Source organism: Mirounga angustirostris, unplaced genomic scaffold (genome assembly GCF_029215605.1).
Source record: "Mirounga angustirostris isolate CCGP_5_RB_7025 unplaced genomic scaffold, mMirAng1.0.hap1 SCAF_1, whole genome shotgun sequence".
Classification (NCBI taxonomy): Eukaryota; Metazoa; Chordata; class Mammalia; order Carnivora; family Phocidae; genus Mirounga; species Mirounga angustirostris.
Genome location: NW_026991709.1, coordinates 153682059 through 153709177, shown reverse-complemented (window position 1 = coordinate 153709177; position 27119 = coordinate 153682059). Strand labels below are relative to the sequence as shown.

General features: G+C 44.0%; 2 pseudogenes; one reads left to right on the top strand and one right to left on the bottom strand.

Moving 5' to 3' along the window:
• Positions 1-1573: 1573 nt before the first annotated feature.
• Positions 1574-3535, bottom strand: LOC123862967 (large ribosomal subunit protein eL8-like; annotated as a pseudogene).
• Positions 3536-22609: 19074 nt separating this feature from the next.
• Positions 22610-23258, top strand: LOC123834718 (large ribosomal subunit protein uL30-like; annotated as a pseudogene).
• The last annotated feature ends 3861 nt before the right edge of the window (positions 23259-27119 follow it).

Here is a 27119-nt window from a genome sequence, read left to right as displayed (position 1 = left end):
CAGCTAGGGGCACATCTGCGCACGTGCTTAGCACAGCCAATCAGAGGTAAGGGAGAACTGATGGCTGCCTCTGAGTGGCTGGCCTGGAGGCGCGAGTTTCGCAGCCAATCAGAGCCAAATGAGTTCCGAAGCCCGCCTCCAGGGGGCATGTCCTTCGACGTCCTGCCCAGACAGCTAGCTGCAGGAGCGGCATTGGGGTGATGTGTCTGGGGCTGCCGGTCTTGTGGCTGGTGAAGGGCAAGAAAAGGAGGCAAGTGTTAGGAGCTCATCTGGGGTGAGAGCCACGGGAATATCTACAGGTCTCACCCTTGTGGTCTATCAGGGCTCAGCGCCGTGAAAAAATAATAGGAGGCTGAGAACTACGGAAGAGCCCAGCCTGATTCACACTGTTCCTTTTGCCATAAATGCCCTCTTGCGTTCCTTCCCACTTGACTTAAGTTCTTGATTCAAAAATTCAATGCCACCTTCTCCTCTAAGCCTCCACGAGCCTGGGAGGATCTGACCTGTAGTCACCCTGCACTGAGACTGCCCTGCCTTGGGAGTTTGTCGCACAGACAGGAAGTGGAGGTGAAATGCACAGAAACGACTTGCAAGGGCTTTGGAATGGGGCGGAGCTTCATTCACAGCCAGGTTCCACAATCTCCATGCTGCGTGACCTCAGGGAAGAGAATGAACCCCTCTGTGATCAGCTTTCTCATCAGTAGAAGGGAGGATGATGGAAAGGACTTCAGTAGAGTTGTTGGACAAATTGAACTTTAAGTAGAGGCAGATAAACCTAAGAGTCTTATCACTTCCCTAACCTGAAGAATGGGAGAAGTTCAGGGTCTGAGGAGTGGGAGGGGGGTTGATGGCACGTTCTGTTACCGAAAGCCTTCTTTAGGAAATAGGCACTTCCAGATTGGGGGCAGCTCAAAATGGCATTGGCAGAACTGGACCCAGCAAATCGAAGCCCCGGGAAGTGTACTGTAGCATGAAGAAAATGGCTTGGGACAGGGTGAGGTCGCCGTACTAGGACGAACAGGAAGGAGGACCCTCCCTCAGGTGGAACTGAACAAGAATACCCCTCAGACTTTATCCCGGACTCAGGACCTGTGACTGAGAAGGGAGCAACTTCTGCAGCAGTTTCCCCTCTGGATCCGGAGTCTTCTTGTCTCTGAAATGAGAGGACTGGGCTAGACAGCTCACAGGGGGCAACTGGGTTATGGAGGGCAGCTCAACCTTGGAAGCCCAACATTCCCAAACCCTTCCACTGTACATCCTTGACCTCATGACCTTTCATCAGTAACACCTCCACCCTACTTCTATGTCTTCTACCATTTGTCTCAGTGTTTCCTTCCCTTTCAACGTACTAAATACTACAATCTCGCTATCCCCTAAGGACACTGACTTTAATCTTCTCAAGAGCGGCTGTTCTTTCTCAAACACTCCTGGTTCTAAAGGATTTGGAGAAAATGATGACCTCCTTCCTCTCATTTCCCCTTTCCAATCATGTCTCTGTCCTCCTCCCTCAAATGCCCATCTCCTCTGAAATGCAAGCCATCAGACTCTGCCACCTCTATATTGCAGTCATATCTACCCACAGTCTGCCAGTTCCTTCCTTCACTGAAGATTCTTCGCCTGGCTTACCATCCTGCCCTTTGCCTTTTCCAGCTGGGCAGTGTGAGCCACTGACTTAGGACCCAGGATGTTGCTTCCCCAATGACAGCAGATCTCACCATATCTGTCATTGTAATTGGTCCTCATAGCTTCCACCAGCTTAGCCAAAGCTCCTTTGTCTTCCAAGTTAACCTGTGTGAAGGCGACAGTGGTGCAGGTCTTCCTGTGGACCAGATGCCCCAGTCTGGCCTTCCCTTTGATAATGCAGTAGTGAGCCCCCATCTTATGACACAGAGCAGGCAGGAAGACAACCAGCTCAGGGGGATCCACGTCATGTGCAATCACTACCAGCTGAGCCTTCTTGTTTTCCACTAAGTTGGTAACAGTATTAACACCAGCTCGAAAGACAGGCGACCTCTTGGTGGGGACATTCCCTTTGCAGTCAGCTTTCTTTTCGGCCTGGGCCAACAATCTCTGCTTCTTCTCTTGCTGTCTCTGGTCTGTATTTGGGCCAGCTTAAGCAGTTGAGTAGCTGTTTGCAGGTCCAAGGCCTGGGTGAACTAGTTAATCACGGGAGGCACTTTTAGACATTTATAAAGAATGGCTCTTTGCCATTGCAGCCGGATGTAGCAGGGCCATTTGACAAAGTGGTTAAGGTCCCTTTTGGGCTGAATGTCCTGTCCAGTGCTAAAATTCCTGGTCCTTTTCTCAAACAGGGGATTGACCACCTTCTTGGCCTCTAGCTTCTTCACAACAGCAGGGACCGGGGCCAGCTTCTTCCCCTTAGCCTTCTTTCCTTTTGGGATCTTGGATCGCTGGAGGGGAGAGTGGTTTGCCAATCTTGCTGCCCATAACCCACTTTCTTTGCCTCCCTTCCACCTAGTTACAATGCTGAGGCCCCATCATTCTACCAATTCACTTCAGTCATCATCAACTCCCTTTCCTTTCTGTTCCTAAATCCTCTTACCTTGGAGAATCCCAACCCTAGTTAATTTAACTCTACATATTTGTCACCCAAATCTGATCAGTTTAATGTGGTGGGAGAAAAAAAAAGATGTGTGTAGACTCATCTCACATCTAGTTTCTAATCGTGAATCTTATATGGGGCCTCGCCATTATCTAGCAGTCTTACTAGGTTTCTCCCATCAGTTTACTCCTCCATTCTCTGAAACACCATTTCCTACCTCCTTTTACATCAGAATTCCAGCATTCCTCCCTTTTCAGCTTTGACCATTTTTTGATTCCCTAAGAAATAGAAGAGCTACCTCACTTTCCAAATCTTCCAACCTACTTGCACTGCGTCATGTCCTACGAAAATGCATGGCCCTCTTCTGCTCTTACTAAGGTCAACAACTGCTCAGTCTCTCTTCTCTGCTAAGTCACTCCCATATATAAAAAACAACTTCTCGGGGCGCCTGGGTGGCTCAGTCGTTAAGCATCTGCCTTCGGCTCAGGTCATGATCCCAGAGTCCTGGGATCGAGCCCCGCATCGGGCTCCCTGCTCAGCGGGAAGCCTGCTTCTCCCTCTCCCACTCCCCCTGCTTGTGTTCCCTCTCTCGCTGTGTCTCTGTCTGTCAAATAAATAAATAAAATCTTTAAAAAAAACTTCTCCTTGACCCCATGTTCCACTTCCACTGCAGCCAGTTTCTCTGCTTTCCTTTAGAGCAAAATTCTTCAGAAGAGCTGTCTGTGCTTGTGGTCCTCGCCTGCCGTTCTCTCTTTATCCAGTTCAGTCTGGTTTTATCTCCACAACTCCATGGATTCTGTTCTTGTGTAAATCACCAACGACCACCATTTTCCCTGATACAAAACCAATTTCCAAATAAGTGAGAACATGGTCAGCAAAATTGGAAAGCACAAGGAAATCTTAGCTTATGGGAAGAGTGAAAGAAAAACTTACGGTAAATGTTCCATCAAACATACTAAAATAGTGCAACATCTGCCTAACAAATTGGCAAATATTCTTAAAATATGAAAATTCTCGGGGCGCCTGGGTGGCTCAGATGGTTAAGCATCTGCCTTCAGCTCAGGTCATGATCCTAAGGTGCTGGGATCGAGTCCCGCATCGGGCTCCCTGCTAGGCGGGGAGCCTGCTTCTCCCTCTGCCTCTGCCTCTCTCCCTCTCTCTGACTCTCATGAATAAATAAACATTTTTTAAAAATATGAAAATTCTCATTGATAAGGGAGATATAAGCGAACAGTCACTCATACACTTGGGAAAGGCCTGGGTCAGCCTATTTATAGGAAAATTTGAGAACATGTATTAAAGGCCAGAAAAGTTTGACCCAAGAATTCTACTTCAAAGTTATTTTTCTTTTGGAATGAATTAGAACTAATCATTAAGATTAATGTAAAGGAGAGACTCCTGGGTGGCTCAGTTGGTTGAGAGTCAGACTTTTGGTTTCAGCTCAGGTCATGATCTCGGGTCATGAGCTCAAGCATGGAGTCTGCTTGAGATTCTCTCCCTCTCCCTCTGTACCTCCCTCCACCCTGCTCTCTCTCTAAAATAAACACATAAAATCTTTAAAAAAAAAAAAAAAGATTAATGTAAAGGAAAGTCATGGCAGCAGTATTGAAACAGTAAAAAATTGTTAATAATCTAAAGGTCAGGCTAAATAATAAAGAATGAATCAACTGATTATGAACACTCACAATGTAGAATATTATACAGTCTTTGAGCTCTGTAAGGCTCTTAAATGAGAACGTTCTCCCAGGTATGACAGGGTAATAAGTATATTCTTATACTATATATACTATATATATCGTATGATTCTAATTTGGTATCATGTTTATGTATATACAAAACTTGGGCTCATTATTATCTATTATACACATTTACCTATTATATGTAGAAACTAAATGATGATAATCTCCTTATAAATTATAGTTGTTTTCCTCCTTTAAAACTTATTTTTAGGGGCATCTGGGTGGCTTAGTCCATTAAGCGTCTGCCTTTGGCTTGGGTCATGATCCCAGAGTCCTGGAATTGAGCCCCATGTTGGGGTCCCTGCTTGGCACGGAGCCTGTTTCTTCCTCTCCCTCTGCCTCTCCCCTGCTTGTGCTCACTCTCTCTCTCTCAAATAAATAAATAAAATCTTTAAAAAATCATTTAAAACTTCTTTTTAGATGTTCTTAGATACCTGAAAGAGTCAGTGTGATATGAAATGTCACTGGGGAAAACTCCCTCTGAGCTCCATGTGTCTACTCTTATCTATTGGGGTATCTCAGTCCTTCCTTTCATTGCCAAGTTACTAGAAATAGGAGGCCATGCTCACTGTACTCACTTGGTCCACCTCCATTCACTCCCTGTGCCATAGCTGTTTCCTCACTCTTGTCCTAATATTGCTATTAAGGAGAGCCTTGGTCTCCTAATTTTCAAATCAAAGTGCCACCTCTAGGTTCTTCCTTGATCCATGGCATTTATACTGTTTTTCATTATTTAATTCTCTGAAATCTGTGCTCCTTTGCTTTCCAGGGCACTGACCGCTCCTGGCTTTCTTCCAACACAGTGTTTGCTTCCTCAGTCCATCCCACTTACGTGGGTCCATCCGTGCTTTTTTCTTCTCATGTTGCACACATTACCTGAATTTTTAATTCCAGTGGAAGCTTTACCATGAAACCTGCAAAGTTCATCCTTTATGGCCTCTCACTCGCAATTTGCATGGGCTCCTTTGAAGGCCCTGGGGAGGACCCTACTATTAAAGGATATATATTTTTTTTTAAGTAAAAGTATGACTTTCATACAAATATGAAATAAACATATTAAAGATTTTATTTTAAGCATAGTGAGGGAACCAGGCAGATGTTATATCTAGTTCAAAGGAAAAAACAAAGGACAGACTCATTTATAGATCAGGAATATTGAAATGAATGCACAAATAGAGACAAAGCTCCCTCCACTGGGCAGAATTCATTTGCATTTCAACATATAAAAATTATCTTGTGGGGCACTGGGTGGCTCAGTCTGTTGGACATCTGCCTTCGGCTCAGGTCGTGATCCCAGGATCCTGGGATCAAGCTCCACATCAGGCTCCCCATTCAGCGGGGAGTCTGCTTCTCCCTCTGCCTCTGTCCCTCCCCCTGCTTGTGCTCTCTTTCTCCCACGCTCTCTCTCAAATAAATAAATAAAATCTTTAAAAAATAAAAAATAAAAGTAAATGAAAATAAATTAAAATTATCTTGCATTGCTATCAATTGTCTACAATTTGGAGTTGTTAAATAGCTCCCATACAATCAGAATCAGCTAATACAGAAGATTTGTTTTAGGTAATAGTTTTCTATGAAGCACAGATTTTTCTCTACAAGTGAGCAGTGTACACATAATTATGTCTTATATTTAATAAAACAGACAAAAGTGAGATAGCTTGACTGCACTTGGTTAAGGCAGCTCTCTTCCCACTTGGAGTTTGCACATCTCTGTCAGAGGCTCAGGGGTGGCCATTGACATTTTGGGGGACCCAAATAAGAGAATATTGAGCTGGGAATCCAACTTAGATTGGATTTAACAGGATATATTTATGTGGTTCCTCATCACCTCTGAGTACAATTAAGTCATTGCTAACTGTCATGGTACAGGAATGGCTTCCAGCAATAGTCTTACCTACCTAACATGAAGCCAAGGTGCAGGGCCCAGCCCAAAATTCAGGCTATTCCATGGCAGCATCTAACAATTTGCCACCGAGTATCTTAAATAATATTTAAGATTGATTACTGGATCCCCAGATCTTACCCCTCAAGTGAAAGAAGAATGATATAGGTTTTCTCATATTTGACAACAATTTGACAAATCTCAAGAATCTGCAAAACACATTATAAGGCATAATGAGCTGTGGTGCTGAAAGAAATTTTTCTGAATTATCAGTAATGAAAAAGTTTTGATCAACCATGCTAGAAGGAAGATTGAACTACCTCTCTATTCTCTCTGTAGAAAACATTTTTTTAAAGATTTTTATTTATTTGAGAGAGGGAAGAGTGCACATGCAGGAGCGGGGGTGGGAGGCAGGGGCAGAGGGAGAGGAAGAAGCAGACTCCCCGCTGAGCAGGGAGCCCAATGCGGGGCTCAATCCCAGGACCCCGGGATCATGACCTGAGCTGAAGGCGGATGCTTAACGACTGAGCCACCCAGGCGCCCCTGTAGAAAACATCTTAAACATTGTTATATGAAGAAGTAATCAGAGTATATGCAGCAGAAAATGTGGGGGGTATGTTTTTATAAAAATGCTGTGGACAGTACAAATTATGTATTATTTTTGAAGATCTTGTGATGTTTGTGGTATTTTTCAGCTTTTTCAAATTATAGTTGATTATGATTTCCTGTAACATGCTAAAGAAATATTACTTTTTAACATAATTTTGTATTTGTTGTTCTGTATCTTTTTTCTCTTAAAGAGGGCCCCCAAATGGAATAAACTTCAGACCCACAAATCTACATCCAACACTGACTTCCAACTGGAATCATATAGTATGTAGCTTTTCAGAGTGGCTTCTTTCACTTCATACACATTTAAGGTTTATCCATGTCTTTTTGTGGCTTGATAGCTCATTTCTTTTTATTGCTGAGTAATATTCCATTGTCTGGATGTACCACAGTTTGTTTACCCATTCGCCTATTGAAGGACATCCTGTTTTGGCAGTTAAGAAAAGGGCTGCTATAAACGTTGGCATGCAGGTTTTTATATGGACACTTGAGTAAGTGCCAAGGAGCACAACTGCAGGATCATATGGTAAGAATATGGTTAGTTTTGTAAGAAACTACCAAACTGTCTTCCGGGGTGTCTGTACTGATTTGCATTCCCACTAACAATGAACAAGAGTTCCTGTTGCTCCACATCCTTGCCAGCATGGGACGTTATCACTGTTTTGGTTTTAGTCATTCTAATAGGTGTATGGTGGTATCTCATTGCTGTTTGTTTGGTTTTTTTTTTTTTTTTTTTTTTAATTTATTTATTTGACAGAGAGAGACACAGCGAGAGAGGGAACACAAGCAGGGGGAGTGGGAGAGGGAGAAGCAGGCTCCCCGCAGAGCAGGGAGCCCGATGCGGGACTCGATCCCAGGACCCCGGGATCATGACCTGAGCCGAAGGCAGTCGCTTAACCGACTGAGCCACCCAGGCGCCCTGTTTGGTTTTTTTTTAAAGATTTTATTCATTCATTTGACAGAGAGAGACACAGCGAGAGAGGGAACACAAGCAGGGGGAATGGGAGAGGGAGAAGCAGGCTTCCCGCGGAGCTGGGAGCCCAATGCGGGGCTCGATCCCAGGACCCTGGGATCATGACCTGAGCTGAAGGCAGACGCCCAACGACTGAGCCACCCAGGCGCCCCACCTCTTTGCTGTTTTAATCTGCATTTCCCTAATGACATATGATGCTGAGCATATCTTTATATGCTTACTTGCCACCTGTATATCTTCTTTGGTGACTGGATGACCACCATGTACTGGCTGTCAACTCCAAGCCTATAGGAGTCTAACTATTGTCACATCTCAAGTGACCAGTGAGTGGGCCCTTGTGAACAGTGCTGCGGCCACGAGGGGTCAGGGATGAAATGGGTCCCCAGTCCATCAAACCAACACCATCTCTTAAGAGAGATGCCTCCTGAATGTGAGTAAATTACAAACCTACTACTGGTCAAGTGGTTGTCCCATTGCCAACACCTAGAGTGGGACAATGCCCGTCCCTAAAATAAGAAGGGTGGCTCCCATCCACCAAGGGTCTAAACGCTCAGTAAAGCCCTTTCCATTCACTATTTTCTTTATTTCTCACAGCAGCTACTATAGTTTCCACTTTGCAGGTGAGGACCCTGAGTTTGAGAGAGGTGAAATAACCCACCCAAGGTCATGGTGATGCCAGGACTTTTGTGACCAGGTGCTGGACGGGCCCCCCTCTTCCCCTTGTTACCAGTGTGGTTCACTGTGCTGCAGAACTAACAGCAACACTGGACTCCCAGCGTGCGGCCACTTTCGGGCATGCCCCACGCACCACACTGTTTGAGCTGCGTGGCAGTCCCGGGAGGTAAGGCAGGGCAGGGCTCAGGGCCTTGGTTTGCTCAGAAGTGGCAAACCCAGAAGCCAGGGGGACCCAGGAGAGGAGATGGGTTTCAGGGATGTCAGGGAGACGCAGCGTTCTGGCACAGAGTAGATGAGAAATGGGAGGAGAGACAGCTTCACTTGGTGAGGAGGTGGCAGGGTCTGAATTAGGGTCCGAGAGCTGGAATTTCTGGGCCTCAGCCCACAGAGTTCTTTCCTGAAGGCTAGATGGCAAGATCTGGGAGAGAGGAGGAGAAAAGCTCTCCCTAGATTCACCAACACCAAAATAGAGAAAGGTCTTGAGCACAGGTTGAATCAGACCTCCCTGGGTTTTGGGCTCCTTTCTGGCCTCAGGCAAGTTGCTGATTCTGAGTGAGAGGCAGAACCTCCAAATTCCTCTCCAGCTCCAGTTCCACCAAGAAGCCTTCCAGATCCCCACTGGCATGTTTTCCCCTCTGGATTTCTTAGCTTGAGCTATTGCCACCTACCCCTGTCTCCCTCTGGGCATGTCTCTTGCTTCTCACCCTCACCCTGGCTTCCTGCACCTGGCATGGAACCAGTCGCCCAACCTTTGGCCATCCCTGCTCCCTTATCACCCACCCACCAGGAGGTCCCTGCAGGCAGGACAAATGGGCTCTGAGGGAGGGGGAGGGGCCTTGGAGCTCAGCCCAGCGGCTTGGCTTTGGTGGGTGGGTGATGAGGGAGCAAGGATGGCCCATGTCCATGTTGCTCATTGCAGTATACCTTGCACCTTGAACAGTGCCTGGCTCATAGAGGCATTTGAGAAAGATTTGTTCTAGGGCAGACAATGCATAGAGTGAACTGATGGCAGATGAAAGCAAAACCGTCATTAGTTGAAATTTATCTTGCTTACAAAATTCTAAGTACCTTACATAGATTTATGTGTTCATTTTCAACTATGTATTGTTTGTTTCATGCTGGACACTTTAGGCACTGGGAATGGGGCAGTGAATGAGCCCAAAAGGGGAGGAGATTAAAAAAATGACAACTAAATAAACAAGATAACTTAAGCCAGTGATAAATGCTAATAAAAAATGAGAAAAAACAAAGAAAAATTTAACAAATATTTGGATATTTGACCATTGAATAAACTAATGAAGAAATAAAATGGCATTGCCAAAGCCTCGAGTCTGAGAGGGTAACAATGGAAGCATCCCTGGCGGGCATGAGGAGGCTGCTAAGGGAGGCCAGTTGGCAGGGAAAAAAGAGAAGATGGGTTCAGTTTTATAGCATGTTAAGTTTGGTGGTGGCAGGGATTCCTGGAGCATTGATAAATAGGAAAATGAACTTCTAGGTTCATGGTCATATATACAGACACATGTATATCCGGCATGATCAAGAATAAAAATACTTAAAGCCAGAGAGAAAAGAACCCAAATGAGTAGGGAGTGGCTCTTCACAACCAGAGGGTGCTACGTGGCCTGTGTCCCAACCGGGCAAACCGCCCCACCCACCAAAGGCACACACCGGGCCAGTCCTCTGTCTCTCCCGCACTCTCTCCTCCTCTGAGGTTGGCTTCTGCCTGCCTCTTAGCTGGCCTTGCTTTAGGAAAAATGTCCTGGAGGGAGATCTTTTCAGGAGAGTTGACGTTGTTGTTTCATGGAAGGTGTAACAATAGCAAACTGTGCTGGAATCCCGAGGCGGCCTGTTTCTCCGGGATTCTGCTGGACTTGGCTGAGAACCTTGACGTGCTGGCACCTGCCCAATCCTCCTTGCACGAGGGGTGTGGGACAGTGTGTTCTGGGTGGGTCCCGCACCCTCTCGCTCCTCATTCCCACGACAAACCTGAACATGGTGGGCACATTCCTAAACTGAGTTCCCAAACCTGCTGAGCAGATCTCAGTCCAGGCTAGAGGCCCCCTCCTACCCCATTCTTACCAAGCACTCTTCCCCGGGCCAGCCCCTCACAGATCACAGTGACTCATCTGGCAGAAGGTGGTCTGTGGGGCTGTTGAAATCCCAGGCAGTATGGTCTCTCCCTGACCAGAACACAGTGCGAGCAATAAAAAATTTCAGACTCAGTGACAGCACAGCCCAGAGAAAGTACTCTGGCTGTAGCCTTCTGTAGCGAGGATGTTATCTATGATAGCCATTTTAAAACATGTTGGGAATGCTGGGCTGTAAAAGTTGCCAAGATAAGCCTCAGTCACTAAAATCAAAGTTGACGTCTTTTGAATGAAGCACCAGGAAGTTACCCCACCCAAGAAAACAAAGTTGTTGTCAGGCCACCTGTCCTAGCAGGCCCCAAAAGGGCTTGGTTGAGCAGAAAGTGCATTCACATCACAGAACCCACCAGGCATAAATGTGTGACTACCCAGCCAAAACCATGCGTCTAGATGACTTTGGACTAAAGAGCTCACGTTCACATTTCTCAATTTTGCTGGAAGTATTTGTTCCTAAACCCAGCTCCAAACTCTATACATCTTCCTCTTAAAGCGCTACCTTCTCAATCTGCTCATTTCTTCCAGAAGTACCTTCATTCTAGTACTAGGCTGGGCACAGAGGGTCAAGAGCAAATGCAAGTCATAACCCTGCCTTAAAAAAATAAATCATAGTCTTGTTGGGGTTGGCGGGGAAGATCAACACTGGAAATGGTGAGTTAATTGGGAAGACTATAACTGGTTTTAAACTGTCCTAGACAACGCCTAAATGAAACTACCACTTCCTGAATACGAAGAATTAGAAAGAATGAGCCAACATATCCAAATCCTTTGCAGGTGGGAACATGGCCCCCACTCCAATGAAGAATGCTACAGGTCAGGCATGAAGTTAGTCCCCAGATGGACTTGGCTTATGTCCCTGAACATAGCGCACCTCCACACCATCTACTATTCATTCCTCGCTCTGAATGCATACAGTGTTTGTGTTGAGGAGAGGGCAATATGAAAGAATATAGGAAGTCCATCCCTATCAAAATGCCAACAGCATTTTTCATAGAACTAGAACAAACTAAACCAAAATTTATATGGAACTACAAAAGAGGCCAAATAGCCAAAACAATCTTGAAAAAGAAAAACAGGGGCACCTGGGTGGCTCAGTCAGTTAAGCATCTGCCTTCGGCTCAGGTCATGATCCCCGAGTCCTGGGATCGAGCCCCGCACCAGGCTCCCTGCTCAGCGGGAAGCCTGCTTCTCCCTCTTCCTCTCCCATCTCCCCCCTCCCCCGGCTTGTGCTTGCTCTCTCTCTCTCGCTCACTCTCTCTCTTTCTCAAATAAATAAAAAAACAAAAACAAAACTGGAGGTATCACAATTCCAGATTTCAACTTATGCTACAAAGCTATAGGGGCGCCTGGGTAGCTCAGTCGTTAAGCATCTGCCTTCAGCTCAGGTCATGATCCCAGGGTCCTGGGATCGAGCCCTGCATCAGGCTCCCTGCTCCACGAGAACCCTGCTTCTCCCTCTGCCTGCCACTCCCCCTGCTTGTGTTCTCTCTCTCTCTCTGTGTCAAATAAATAAAAATCTTAAAAAAAAAAAACATTCAAAGCTGTAGGAATCAGAAAAGTATGGTACTGGCACAAAAATAGACACATAGATCAATAGAACAGAATAGAGAGCCCAGAAATAAACAAACAATTATATGGTCAATTAATTTTTGACAAAGGAGGCAAGAGTATGCAATGGGAAAAAGACAGTCTCTTCAACAAATGGTATTGGGAAAAACTGGACAGCTACATGCAAAAGAATGAAACTGGACCACTTTCTTACAACATCTACAAAAATAAACTCACAATGGATTAAAGATAGGAGCATCTGGGTGGCTCAGTCAGTTAAGCGTCTGACTCTTGATTTCAGCTCAGGTCATGATCAGGTTGTGAGATCAAGCCCCGTGTTGGGCTCCATGCTGAGTGGAGATTCTCTCTCTCCTTCTCCTTCTCTCCCTCTCTTAAAAAAAAAATTAAGGACCTAAATCTCAAACCATAAACTCAAAACATAAAATTCCTAGGAGAGAGCACAGGGAGTAATTTCTCTGATATCAGCCATAACAACATCTTTCTAGATATGTCTCCTGAAGCAAGGGAAACAAAAGCAAAAATAAAAATATTGGGACTACATCAAAATAAAAAGTTTCTGCACAGCAAAGGAAACAATCAACAAAACCTAGTAAATGGGAGAAGATATTTGCAAATGACACATATGATTAAGAGTTAGTATCCAGGGGAGACTGGGTGGCTCAGTCGTTAAGTGTCTGCCCTCGCCTCGGGTCATGATCCCAGGGTTCTGGGATCGAGCCCCACATCGGGCTTCCTGCTCCGCGGGAAGCCTGCTTCTCCCTCTCCCACTCCCCCTGCTTGTGTTCCTGCTCTCGCTATCTCTCTCTCTGTCAAATAAATAAATAAATAAATAAAATCTTAAAAAAAAAAAAGAGTTAGTATCCAAAATACATAAAGAACTTACAAAACATCAAAAAAAAACCCAAATAATCCGATTAAAAAATGGAGAAGACATGATCAGACATTTCTCCAAAGAAGACATGCAGATAGCCAACAGAGACATGAAAACACGCTCACCATCACTCATCAACGGGAAATGCAAATCAAAACCACCATGAGGGGGCACCTGGCTGGCTCAATGGAGCATGTGACTCTTGATCTCGGGGTTGTGGGTTTGAACCCCATGTTGGGTATAAAGATTACTTAAAAAAAATAAAATCTTAAAAAAAAACCCACATCTGTCAGAATGGCTAAAATCAACAACACAAGAAACAACAAGTGTTGGCAAGGATGTGGAGAAAGGGGGACCCTCTTGCACTGTTGGTGGGAATGCAAACTGGTGCAGCCACTCTAGTAAACAATATGGAGGTTCCTCAAAAAATTAAAAATAGGGGGCGCCTGGGTGGCTCAGTTGGTTGAATGAACGACTCTTGATTTTGGCTCAGGTCATGATCTCAGAATGCTGGGATCGAGCCCTGCATTAGGCTCTGTGCTAAGTGTGGAGTCTGTTTACCCCCTCCCTCTGCTGGTCCCCCTGCACTCACACTCTCTCTCTCAAATAAATAATCTTTTTACAAAAATTAAACACAGAACTACCATATGATCCAGTAATCACACTATTAGGTATTTACCCCAAAAATAAGAAAACACTAATTCGAAAGGATACATGGCCCCCTATGTTTATTTTTATTTATTTATTTATTTTTAAAGATTTTATTTTTAAGTTAGCCCTACACCCAACATGGGACTCAAACCCACAATCCCGAGATCAAGAGTCACACACTCCACAGACTGAGTCAGGCAGGCACCCCCACCCCATGTTTATTACAGCATTATTTACAATAGCCAAATCATGGAATCAGCCCAAGTGTCCATTGACAGATGAATGGATAAGAAGATGTGGTGTATATACAATGGAATATTACTCAGTCATCAAAAAGAATAAAATCTTGCCATTTGCAACAACTTGGATGGATCTAGAGAGTATAATGCTAAGGGAAATAAGTCAGTCAGAGAAAGAGAAATACCATGTGATTTCACTCATATGTGGAATTTAAGAAACAAAATAGACAAAGGGGAAGAAAGAGACAAACCAAAAACAGACTCTTCTTTGTAGAGAGCAAACTGATGGTTACCAGAGGAGGGGTGGGTGGGGGGATGGGTGAAATAGGGGATGGGGATTAAGAGTACACTTGTCATGATGAGCACTGGGTGATGTATGGAATTGTTGAATCACTATATTGTACACCTGAAACTAATATAACACTGTATGTTAACTACCCTGGAATTAAAAAAAAAAGGATATAGAAAGTCCATAATGAGAAAACAAAGCCCACAAATTTATATACAAAAAGACAATAGTAGATTATTTTTATAGGAGGCACAACTATGGAGGATGTCCCTCTGTGGAAATGACCCAGAGAAGGCCTCAGGGAACTGGTAATTCAATGAACACACAAAATTAAGCTTAAAGAAAGATAATCTTATTTGATGGTTCTTTACAATCAAGAAAATAACATACTTTTAAAATTACTAATTTCTATAATAAAGGAGTTTGAGGGGCGCCAGTCAGCAGAGCATGTGGCTCGATCTTAGGGTTATGAGTTCGAGCCCCACATTTGGTGTAGAGATTACTTAAAAATAAAATCTTTAGGGGCGCCTGGGTGGCTCAGTCGTTAAGCGAGTGCCTTCGGCTCAGGTCATGGTCCCAGGGTCCTGGAATCGAGCCCCACATCGGGCTCCCTGCTCGGCGGGAAGCCTGCTTCTCCCTCTCCCACTCCCCCGGCTTGTGTTCCCTCTCTCGCGTGTCTCTCTCTGTCAAATGAATGAATAAAATCTTTAAAAAAAAAAAAAAAGAAGGGGTGCCTGGGTGGCTCAGTCAGTTAAGCACCTGCCTTCAACTCAAGTCATGATCCCAGAGTCCTGGGATCAAGCCCCGTGTCAGGCTCCCTGCTCAGCGGGGAATCTTCTTCTCCCTCTCCCGCTGCTCCTCCCCCCACTCGCTAATCTCTCTCTCTCTCTCTAAGTAAATTTAAAAAAAAAAAATTATTTGGAAAAGAGGTCCTAAGCTTCACCAGACTGCTAAGACAGTGCTGGTACAAAAAAATTTAAAAATAAAATTAAAAAAAAAGGGCGCCTGGGTGGCTCAGTTGGTTAAGCGACTGCCTTCGGCTCAGGTCATGAACCTGGAGTCCCGGGATCGAGTCCCGCATCGGGCTCCCTGCTCAGCGGGTGGTCTGCTTCTCCCTCTGCCCTCTTCCCTCTCGTGCTCTCTGTCTCTCATTCTCTCTCAAATAAATAAATAAAATCTTTAAAAAAATTTTTTTTAAAAAAAGGTTAAGATGGGGCGCCTGGGTGGCTCAGTAGGTTAAGCATCCTACTTTTGATTTCAGCTCAGGTCATGATCTCAGGGTCTTGGGATCAAGCCTCATGTCAGGCCCTGCGCTCAGCAGGGACTCTGCTTGAGGATTTCTCTCCCTCTCCCTCTGCCCCTCCCCATGCTTGTGCTCTCTCTCTCTCTCTCCAAAATAAATAAATCTTTTAAAAAATGGTTAAGATGGTAAGTTTAATGTTATGTTTTTTTTACCACAATTGAAAAAAAAAAAGATATAGCAGATTAAAGTTCAACAACTGAAAAATATAAAAACTAAAAATTAAGAACTTAATAGATGAGTTTAAGAACAGGGTAGACACAACTTAAGAGAGATTTTGTGAACTGGAAGATAGGTTTAAAAAAATCCAAAAATGAAGCTCAGAAAGACAGAAGATGGAAATGTAGAAGCAAAGGTAGGAGATATAGATGAATACATGAGAAGATCTAGCTTACACTTAATAAGACTCCTAAGAAGAGAGAGGCAGAAGCAATATTTTAAAAGATAGTGACTGGGGTACCTGGCATCAAAAATGACTTTTGATCTTGGGGTTGTGAGTTCAAGCCCCACACTGGGTGTAGTACTCACTTGGGAAAAAAAAAAAAAAAAGATACTGAAATTTTTCCAAAATTTTTGGAAAATGACCAGAGGCAGTTTTACCAGGAAGCCAATGAGGGCTATCTTCTATCTCCTTCAGGAAGGGAGTCAGCCTCACCCTGGTGGTGGTCCTGAAGCTGCAGGTGGGGCGGGCAGTTGGCCACTGTGTCTGGTCAGCAACAAACAACCCACCTTGGGTCTCACTGAGCAAGCACACCATGTATTTAACTCCAAGAAGGATTTATCCTTGCTTCCCACTCAAAGACCACTTTCATAGTTCCTGCCCCTCATCCAAGACAGGGAGGGAGGACACAGCCGGGAGAGGAATTCCAGAAGCAGGGGGACCGGGACTACCTGCCGGGCCACTGTGCACGCCCTGTGCAGCAGGACCAGGGCTGTTTTTCCCTCGAGGCTCGGCTCTCTCCTGCTCCCCACCCCCAACATGCTGAACAAGTTAGATGAGACATTCATAAGCATGAGCTCTGAAGCTGAAAGAAATGTTCCTAAATGATCAAGAATAAAAAACAAAAACTCTGCCAGAGGGTTTTTCTTTTCCCTCTGAATAACATGAGATTATAATATATTATTGCTCTATGAAGAGGCAGTTAAAGGCTTTGGGGCCAAAAATATATGGGGGGGAAGTATTATAGAGATGTGTTGACAGTTAATAATAAACGTTTCCCTTTAATTTGGTGATAATTGTGGTATTCATCAGCATTTTAGAAGTTATAATTAGTTGTGACGACTTTTCTCATTCTACATATTCACTTTTTAACCTATTTTTGTAGTCATAATTTTGTGTTTATACTTTTATAAAAAGAGCCTTGGAAGTTGTATAGGCTTCAGGCTCCACAGGTTATAGATTTGTCACTAGTAGCCACTACAAGAATAAGAAAACGAATGTAAATGTATAGCTACAAAGGCAATAGGACAAAAAAGAATAATTTTTAAAATCCTTAATCAAATCAAAAGAAGTATGAGAGGAAGGAAAGGAAAAGGAGCACCGAACAGCCAGAACAGCAACAAAGCACATAGTAAGGAAGATTGAAACTCACTCAGCCACGCCACTTCTAGGAATCAACACTGAAGATATATCTCCACCAATAAACAATAGATATGCACAACGTTCTTCACTGTCACCTTGTTAGTCTCTGCAAAATATCGCAAACCATCTAAATGCTGTACACTCAGGAGTGGTTGCAGGGACCATGGCAACCACACCATGGAGTATTACATAGCTGTACAAAAGAATGAGGTTAATCTTTATGAGCTGCCCTGCAGTGACTTCTGGGACATTTGTTAAATGAAAAAAGCAAAGTGCAAAAGAGTGTAATATGCTACATTTGTACAGAAAAGAAAGGAATCTAAGAATATTTATGTATTTATCATTTGTGCCAAAAAAGAAATCCAGGAAGGAAAAACCACAAACTAAGGACAGCGATTGCCTACAGGCAGTGGGTGGGGCAGGGCAGAAGGAATGGGAGGTGGGAATGTGATCATGGGGATGAGGGGAAAGTAAGGCTTCTCTCAGTATACCTTTGTGTGTAGCTTTGGCTTTTAGAACCTGGTAACATTTTACATGACCAAAAAAGAAATAATGGACCTCAACCAAAACATGGGAGAAAACTCAGAAGAGAAAAAAATAGCAAATCTATCTAACCGTATTATAAATAGTCTAAATACATCGATGGGCTTGGGGAAGAAAAGAACATAAGAAGTTTTGGAAGATAGTATTTTGTGAGGCTCATTGGTTAAAAAAATGGTACACAAACATGGTATTTTTGTTAATAAAATTTTTTTTAATAAATTTGTTTTCATAAGAGAATGGGTTAGCATTTCTGAAACTACTGTATGTGTATTCTAGGACTGGGCAAATGAGTAAATCTATTGTGGATAATGGGTCCTGGACTTCTCTTCCTGTGAAGAAACTGAGTTACAAATAATGAAAGGGAATGGGATGTCGGGTAGCTCAGGGGGTTAAGTGTCTGCCTTTGGCTCAGGTCATGATCCTGGAGTCCTAGGATCGAGTCCCGCATCAGGCTTCTTGCTTGGTGGGGGGAGGGGAGGGGCCTGCTTCTCCCCCTGCTTGTGCTGTCTCTCTCTCCCTCTCTCTCTCTGACAAATAAATAAAATCTTTAAACACACACACACACACACACACAAATAATGAAAGGGAAAAGGCTAGCATGAAGCCTATGGGGTTGGATTAGAATCCTTACCATCACTATGAACTCATGGGTTTTTAGTGTATGACAGATAGACATAGAAACATGCAGATGGGTGCATATATGCATTTATATGTCCTAGCCCTGTCTGCTAAGAGGGCGTAAAAACAGTGACACTCCAGTAGAAATGAGGATACCCAGCATGTGGAGCTTTGTTTCTCAAGGCCAGTCTATAATACAATATAATACTGGGCCCTTGCAGAAATGGCTGTGATGGGTCATATTCTTACAATATATGGATGCTTCAGCCCACATCCAACCCCCAGCTCCCACCCCTGCAAACAGCTATCCTTTGGCCACTCCTGAGCTCCATTTGCCCCAAGAAGGTAGTTCCAGTGAAGGGGACTGTGCAGGCCTCGAGGTAATTTGAGCAGAGAATTTTGGGGTCCCTGGTACCTGCTGCATGGTCTGGAAGGGAGAGCTCTTGGCCACAGGGATTCCTTGCCCAGTGGTAGAGAACATGGAGAGAGGAGGACCGGAGTGGAGACCTCTAAAGTGTGAGATCCAGAGCAGAGACCCCTTTGGTGAGAATAATAAATGAATTTAGAATTTAGGAGGATTTCAATGATATCTTCCTTAATTTTTAGGCCTGCTTCTTATCCTTGGGCCTAAGAGGCCTCCCTGCCTTTCAGGGTTCCCAGTGATACTCGTTTTAATATTTGGTCTTCTAAAGGAAATTACTCAAGGGCTTACCATGTTACTTCTAGCATCCACTCAAAAGTAGGATCTTGCCAATCACAGATCTGTACCTCTGAAACAAATAATGCAATATATGTTAAGGAAAAAAAAAAGAAGATAGCAGGAGGGGAAGAATGAAGGGGGCGGAAATCGGAGGGGGAGATGAACCACGAGAGATGATGGACTCTGAAAAACAAACTGAGGGTTCTAGAGGGGAGGGGGGTGGAGGATGGGTTAGCCTGGTGATGGGTATTAAAGAGGGCATGTTCTGCATGGAGCACTGGGTGTTATGCACAAACAATGAATCATGGAGACTACATCAGGAACTAATGATGTAATGTATGGTGATTAACATAACAATAAAAAATTTTTTTTAAATTCAGATAGAAAAAAAAAAGTAGGATCTTGCCAACTGGCAACAAGTTAATACAGCAGATGCACTGGGACAGAATACTGGACATGGAGTTTGTTAATAAAAATTACCCAAAACTTGGAAATAAGGTTAAAAAAACCAAGATCACTGAGGGCCCTCCCAAGGTCATAGGAGAGCCATCTAACAATGACCCCTGAGGGGCATGTTACACGCTAGGGAAATGTAACTTCTTTGACTCCCTGTTTACTATTGGGTAATAATAAGAGAGTAAGAGAGGCCCGTGCTCTCCCTGTGAAGTTAGAGGTTAGCTTGAGGAAGACTGCAAGGGATCCCTGTCTGGGACCAAAGGTAACCCAAGGACCGCGCTGCCCCGAAGACCAGTAAGTGGACTTGTGAGTGACTATGATCTTACACCAGCATTCCTCTCCCTACTGACCAGTATTCCCCACCTTGCCTGTCCTCTTTTGAACCGGCTTTAAATTTCTTCTATTCCTTCATTAATGGGCTGAGCAAATCTGCGACACAGGCAGGCTCCATATTGTCTGAGTTATTTCACTTTGTCAGGCTCATCCTGAAAGAATACAGAATCCAAAGGTCATCATTGCCTGAACTATTATTTCTCTGGCAGACCTACTGTCACTTAGAAAAAGCTAGTCCTGAAGCCAGTGATTCTATTCAGGTGATATTCTGGAGGAAGAAAAAGAGGGAAAAAAACAAAAGAGAGGGAAAACAGCAAGGAAACAACCCAGAGCAGTGACCGTCTGGGCTGAGATTGGTGTCGGGACTGACAAAGCACCAGAGGAATTTGGGCAGGATGGAGCCGTTCTCTGTCTTGATCAGGATTTTGGTTACATGTGTGTATACGCTAGTCAAAACTCACAGAAATGTGCACCAAAAGCAGTTCAATCCATTGTATGTAAATCATACCTAAATTTCCCAAATGAAAAGTGCTAGTCTCTTAAAGTTGAATTCCGTCTAAATAATCCACCAGGTGATATCCTTACAGTGATTTATTCCGGTGTTCACCAGTAATGTTAAAGACTGGCATTGTTTGTCGTCTAGGAGACATAAAACTTCTTTTTAAGCAAGTGTAAGTCTAGCACCATACACTTAGGGAGTTGTCCCAGGTAAGCGAAAACCAAACTTTCAACATGTCTGAGGAAGAGGACGCGGCAGAGCGGTGAGGTGGGGGAAATCACGTAGCTAGGTCTCTCAGGGAAAGGATATTTCTTGCAGTTATATACCCCATTTTATACCACTCTATTTTTTCTAGAAATGCGAAGTTCTGTCATTGTTCCTATCTTTCAGTCTTTCTATTGTCATGTTTTATGAGCAAGTCAGAATCTTTACTGGAGAAAAGGGAACACATAAGTTCTGAGGTTTTCTGCATCTTCTTGGTCACCCCCACTTTTTGGTAACCATAAGGGGATTGGTTGCTTTCAATTTTACAACTCCCTCTAGCAAGGAATCCACACTGCAACCCACCAAGGCACTTAATGGTCCTTGAACAAAAATGAAATCAGTAACAAATATCCAGGATTGTTTCGTGCTTTTTTTCAACTATTATGTAAAATGTATGCTATAAAGTCATTCTGGAATTTGCTATTTTCACTCAACATAGCATTTTCAGATGTACCCACAGAGGTCCCAGTCATTCATTCTGACTTCCATTAAATAGATAAAACTTATTCCTCTCTCCCTCCATTGACAAGATCCTTGGTGTGTCCTTTGCCAACCACCAAGGTCACTGTGTATGTCCTGTGGTGCTAGAGTTTCTCCATAGCGTATTCTTGAAGGTGAAATCACTGGATCCAACTGTACTGAATCCAAGTGGATTCAGGGTTCCCAGTGATACTCGTTTTAATATTTGGTCTTCTAAAGGAAATTACTCAAGGGCTTACCATGTTACTTCTAGCATCCACTCAAAAGTAGGATCTTGCCAATCACAGATCTGTACCTCTGAAACAAATAATGCAATATATGTTAAGGAAAAAAAAAAAAAAGAAGATAGCAGGAGGGGAAGAATGAAGGGGGCGGAAATCGGAGGGGGAGATGAACCACGAGAGATGATGGACTCTGAAAAACAAACTGAGGGTTCTAGAGGGGAGGGGGTGGAGGATGGGTTAGCCTGGTGATGGGTATTAAAGAGGGCATGTTCTGCATGGAGCACTGGGTGTTATGCACAAACAATGAATCATGGGGACTACATCAGGAACTAATGATGTAATGTATGGTGATTAACATAACAATAAAAAAATTTTTTAATTCAGATAGGAAAAAAAAAAGTAGGATCTTGCCAACTGGCAACAAGTTAATACAGCAGATGCACTGGGACAGAATACTGGACATGGAGTTTGTTAATAAAAATTACCCAAAACTTGGAAATAAGGTTAAAAAAACCAAGATCACTGGGTTTTAGGAGTCTAGGAGACATAAAACTCCTTTTTAAGCAAGCGTAAGTCTAGCACCATACACTTAGGGAGTTGTCCCAGGGAAGCGAAAACCAAACTTTCAACATGTCTGAGGAAGAGGACGTGGCAGAGCGGTGAGGTGGGGGAAATCACGTAGATAGGTCTTCATCTTCAGCTTTATCAGATACCGACAAATTCTCCAGGGAAGGGGCTACTTTCTTTATACTCCCACTAGCTATGGATACTTCCTATTTCCCACCAGCACGTGCTATAATTAGACCTTTATATTTTTATCAAGTTGATGGCATATAATTGTATCTTATTGTTGCTTTAGTTTGTATTTCCCAGACTTATAGTGTAGGTCAGCCCTGTAAATTTTTTTTAAAGATTCTTTTTATTTATTTGAGAGACAGAGAGAGTGAGCGAGAGAGAGCACAAGCCAGGGGGAGAGGCAGAGGGAGAAGCAGAGTCCCCACTGAGCAGGGAGCCCAATGTGGGGCCCAATCGTGACCCAAGCCAAAGGCAGACCCTAACCTACTGAGCCACCCAGGTGCCCCGAGCCCTGTAAATTTTTAAACCACATCTTTTACCTGCTTTTAAAAATTACGTTATGTTGGGGAACCTGGCTGGCTCAGTCAGAAAAGCATGTGATTCTTAAATAATATAAAAAAATAAAAATTAAAAATTAGGTTGTTTCATTATTGTAGTTCTTTATTCTGGCTATCAATTCTTTGTTAGTTATACCTCCCCCCTGAGGTTTTGTTTTCACTATTTAATATTGTTCATTGGACAGATTTTTTAAACATTAAAAAAAAAAAATAGCCTCTTTTCCAGCTGGAATCATGGGGGGTGCAGAAGAAAGAGAAGGTTCCTGGAATTTTGCAGAGTTGAAGATCAAGTGTCTAAGAAAGAAGTTTGCTCAAAAGATGCTTTGAAAGGCAAGGAAGAAGCTTATCTATGAAAAAGCTAAGCATTCCCACAAGGAATATAGGCAGATGTACAGAACTGAGATTCCAATGGCAACTTCCACGTACCTGCGGAAACCCACGTTGGCGTTTGTCATCGGGATCAGAGGTAGCAGTGGTGTGAGCCCAAAGGTTCGAAAAATGTTGCAGCTTCTTCACCTTCGCCAGATCTTCAATGGCACCTTTGTTAAGTTCAACAAGGCTTGAGTTAAAAATGCTAAGGATTGTGGAACCATATAGAGCCTGGGGGGACCCAACCCTGAAGTCAGTGAATGAACTGATCTACAAGCGTGGTTATGGCAAAATCAACAAGAAGCGCATTCTCCTGACAGAGGACACATTGATTGCCCGATCTCTTGGTAAACATGGCAGTATCTGCATGGAAGATCTAATGCACCAGATCTATACTGTTGGAAAACGTTTCAACGAAGCAAACAACTTCTTAGGGCTCTTCAAATTATCTTCTCCATGAGGGGGAATAAAGAAAAAGACCACCCATCTTGTAGAAGGTAAAGATGCTGGTAACAGGGAAGACCAGATCAATAGGCTTATTAGGAGGAACTAAGGTATCTACCATGATTATTTTTGTAATCTGGTCAATTAATAAAGGACTACTCTCAAATAGAAAAAATAACATTAAAAAAAATAACTGCGCACATTTTGATCATATGTACATCCTGGTTGGCTGCGAGTGCTGCCCAGTCCACCTCGCTCCCAGATCCTGGCTGCCCTCCATTGGAGTACCGCCTGGGGCTGCGGGGAGAGGCCGGTGCTCCACAATGAAGTACTCTGGCTAGGAAAGGGCCCCGGATCACTGCTGCTCCCAACGTGCCGGGGATAACTAGTCACACAGTCCTCTCAACACAGGGAGGGTGCCCCTTTTATTTTTATATTTTTTATATTTTATTTATTTATTTGAGATAGTGCATAAGGGGGGCAAAGGGGGGCAGAGGGAGAGGGAGAAGCAGACTCCCCACTGAGCAGAGACCTTGATCCCAGGACCTCGGGATCACGACCCGAGCTGAAGGCAGACATTTAACGGGACTGAGCCACCCAGGTGTCCCTACTTAAATAAAACCTTAAAAAAAAAACAAAAAAAAAACCCATAGGAGTCCCTGCCGCTCTACAGCCAACTCCCAGCGCCCAGCAACTAGTACTCTACTTTATTTGTCTACTTTGGATATTTCATGGAGGTGAAATCATGCCTAGTCGGCTTCTCTCACATCTTCCTGGTTCATCCATATAACATGCTATCGGGACTTCATTCCTTTTTATCGCTGAGTTATATTCCATGGTAAGGACATACATTTTACTTTTTGGCTATTATGAATCATGTTACTATGAACATTCGCGTACTAGTTTTTGTGTGGACAGATCTTCAATTCTCTCAGATATGCACCTAGGAGTGGCACTGCTGGGTCCTGCTCAACAGGACCAGATGGATCCCAAAGTGTTTGTACCATTTTACAATCTCACCAGCAATGTACGTGGGTTCCAATGACCTCATATATCAGGTGATAACTGGCTGTTCACCTTCCAGAAGGGCTGCCCCAGTGGCCAGCTGCAAAGGAGCATAGTTACCCTCGAGAGGTTTGGGTCTTTCCAAACCCACCTCATTCACTGGAAGAGACGGAGGGCCCTGGGGGTAGGGGTGGGAGCTAAAGATGAGGTGTCGATTTTTCTAGAGCCTTCCTTCTCTGCATTTCCCTCAGAAATGGGTCCTACCTCATTTTATTAGCAGCTTTACCTGGGTCTTTCAGAGGATTAAGATTCCTTTCCCTTAAAATAAAAAAAAAAAAGTACACCCATCCAACTGTTTACATTGGAGAGTGTCTCCCATTGTGTTCAGTTAGGGGCAAGAGGGAAAGAAATGAGGGACCGGGAAAAGGAAACAGAACAGGGCCCAGGGCTCAGGGTCCATGAAGTTACATTCCCAGCTTGAGTCTTCAGGACACTGCTACTCACGATGTTGTCACGATTTCAAAGCTAAAGGTATCGATGGGGCTAAAAAAAAAAAAACACTAAATGCTCACTGCCGACATGGGATCAAGTAAAGGAAGTGCAGAGATTCCCCTCCACCAGGCACTGATGTTTGGCACTTAAACAAGTTGTTCCAGGACTGGAGGGTAAGATCTATGCCCAATAGAACCCCGGTGAACACTCATCACAGCTGGAAAGGGACACGGGACAGGAGAAAGCCACGGACCTTGGTGCACTGCTTACCTCTGTCCACAGGTCAAACAAGGCTGTCTGAGGAGTCGCAGACAACAGGTGAGCCAAGTTGGGGGACACTTCGTTCCAATGAAAAATGATGTCTCCCAGTAAGCTGTGAACGCACTAGCTCAAGTCTTTTTTTTTTTAAGATTTATTTATTTATGTGATGAGAGAGCGAGCCCAAGCAGGGGGAGCGGCAGGCAGAGGGAGAGAGGAGCAGGGAGCCTGATGCGGGGCTCGATCCCAGGACTCCGGCATCATGACCTGAGCCGGAGGCAGACGCTTAACGACTGAGCCACCCAGGCACCCATCAAAAGATGTCTTGATCCACCTGGCTTCTACAGTACTCTGCCAAAGAGTGGCCACGGGAGTAAGCTGCTCACTTTTTCCCCAGGGCCAAGTTTAGACCCCAAAGTTGGTCCCCTCCATCCCAGGCAGAGGCTGCCCCAACAGGGCAGGGGCATCTGTGGAGAAGGGGACTGCGGGTGAGTGGGACAGGAACACTCATCCCTCCACAGGGACATCCACTCCTCAGCTCCTCAGAAGGTAGACCTGGGGCTGCCGGATCCCCAATTCCCCCAGAATCCAGAAGTACAGATATGAAAACATTTAGGCTACTTAACATTTCCTCTATTTAAAAAAAAAATGCCAGCATCCACCTTTTTGGAAAACCCTGCATGGACCCAATGTGGCCCATCCACCAGAGCGCAACCTCTGGGCCACCCTCCTCACAGATTTCCTTTCCGTGGAGCACAATACACACACCCTTGCTCATTCTGGATTAAAGGATCACACAGACACATATTTCCATGGAAAAACCCTCTTGTTTATTTGATTAAACAAAAATAAAATAAGCTGCATAGGAACAATTTTAAAGTCCAAAGAGACACCAACTTTGTTTTAAGGCTGCAGTAGCTGATACAGCATCTCCTTGCTACCTTCTCCAGCCTTCTCTGTGGACCACAGTGATACATTCAGAAGCCTTGTTAGCTAACACACGAGTTTTCAAACACTTTCCCATTGGTTCTTCACCTGCTCATTGCCTGTCATGCCTGCAGCCCGCAGGATAACATCTAAGATTTAAAAGTAAAAATCCAGAGGGTGGAAAAACACACCCCAAACAAAAATCCACTTCAAAGGTTTGGGGGGAAATCTTTGATCCCCCATTCTTCACTTAATTGATGGGATCTGCACCACCACTGCAATGCCCATTTTTAAAAGTGTCAAAAGGCAGTCAGCACCCCAGATGGGCTTGCAGGAGCTTCTGTGGCCCGGAGAGTTATTCTGGTGGTGCGTATTCCTTACATGAGGTCTGCCTTGGACAAATTTAAAAAAAAATTTTTTTAAAGGTTTAGTCATTCTAACATCTGGCAACATGCCCATGTTAGTTTCCCCAATTCTGCATTAACCTTTCCCACAAAACAAAAACAAAAAACAAGTCATGTGTTCTACACTTAAAAATTATTTTGCTGACCGGGCATGACAGCTAATGGACAGTATTAAGCAAGAGTCATTAAAAAAAAAAAAAAAAAAAAAACTACCCTCCCACCCACCCAATTATAACTAACATGCTAGTTAAAAACAACATCCCTTACCCACCACCCACCCTCTCACCTGCATTGAGTTTAGGGGAAAAGAATGGGGGGAAAAAAGGAAAGAAACCATACCACCCTAAAAACAAGAACACCCCAGAAATGTGAAAAATCTTCCTCTGAAGAAAAACTACACAGACTGCTAGAAACATAAAGAACTATTCCAGAGCTGGTTATTTAAAGAAAGTAAACACTTTGCTACACACGTTAACATTCAGTCAGTGTGCTCTGAGACAGAGCCTTAAGAAAAATACTACCTGAGCTTGTAAGTTAATACAATCATTAAAAGGAGGTCTAAGACCGTGTGGATACACAAAACTTTTAGAACCATTACTGGTTAAATGATGGCTGGAAAACATCCCACCAGGCTGGCTTGTTAACCCGTAAGATCAGTTTTAAAAATAGACATCACTGAGGTACGGCTTCACCATGACCTTTTTCACCCAATCTGCAATCATTACAGTGGTCTCAGGACCCGCTCTTCCAACCAAAACAAAAAATATCTAGGGGAGCAAGAGAGTGGAGAGGCAATACAGTATACCATGGTAATGTGCTTCAACTTCATCAAGTATTTAATCAAAAACAACAACAACAAAGGAAAGAACAACCCGTCAACATGT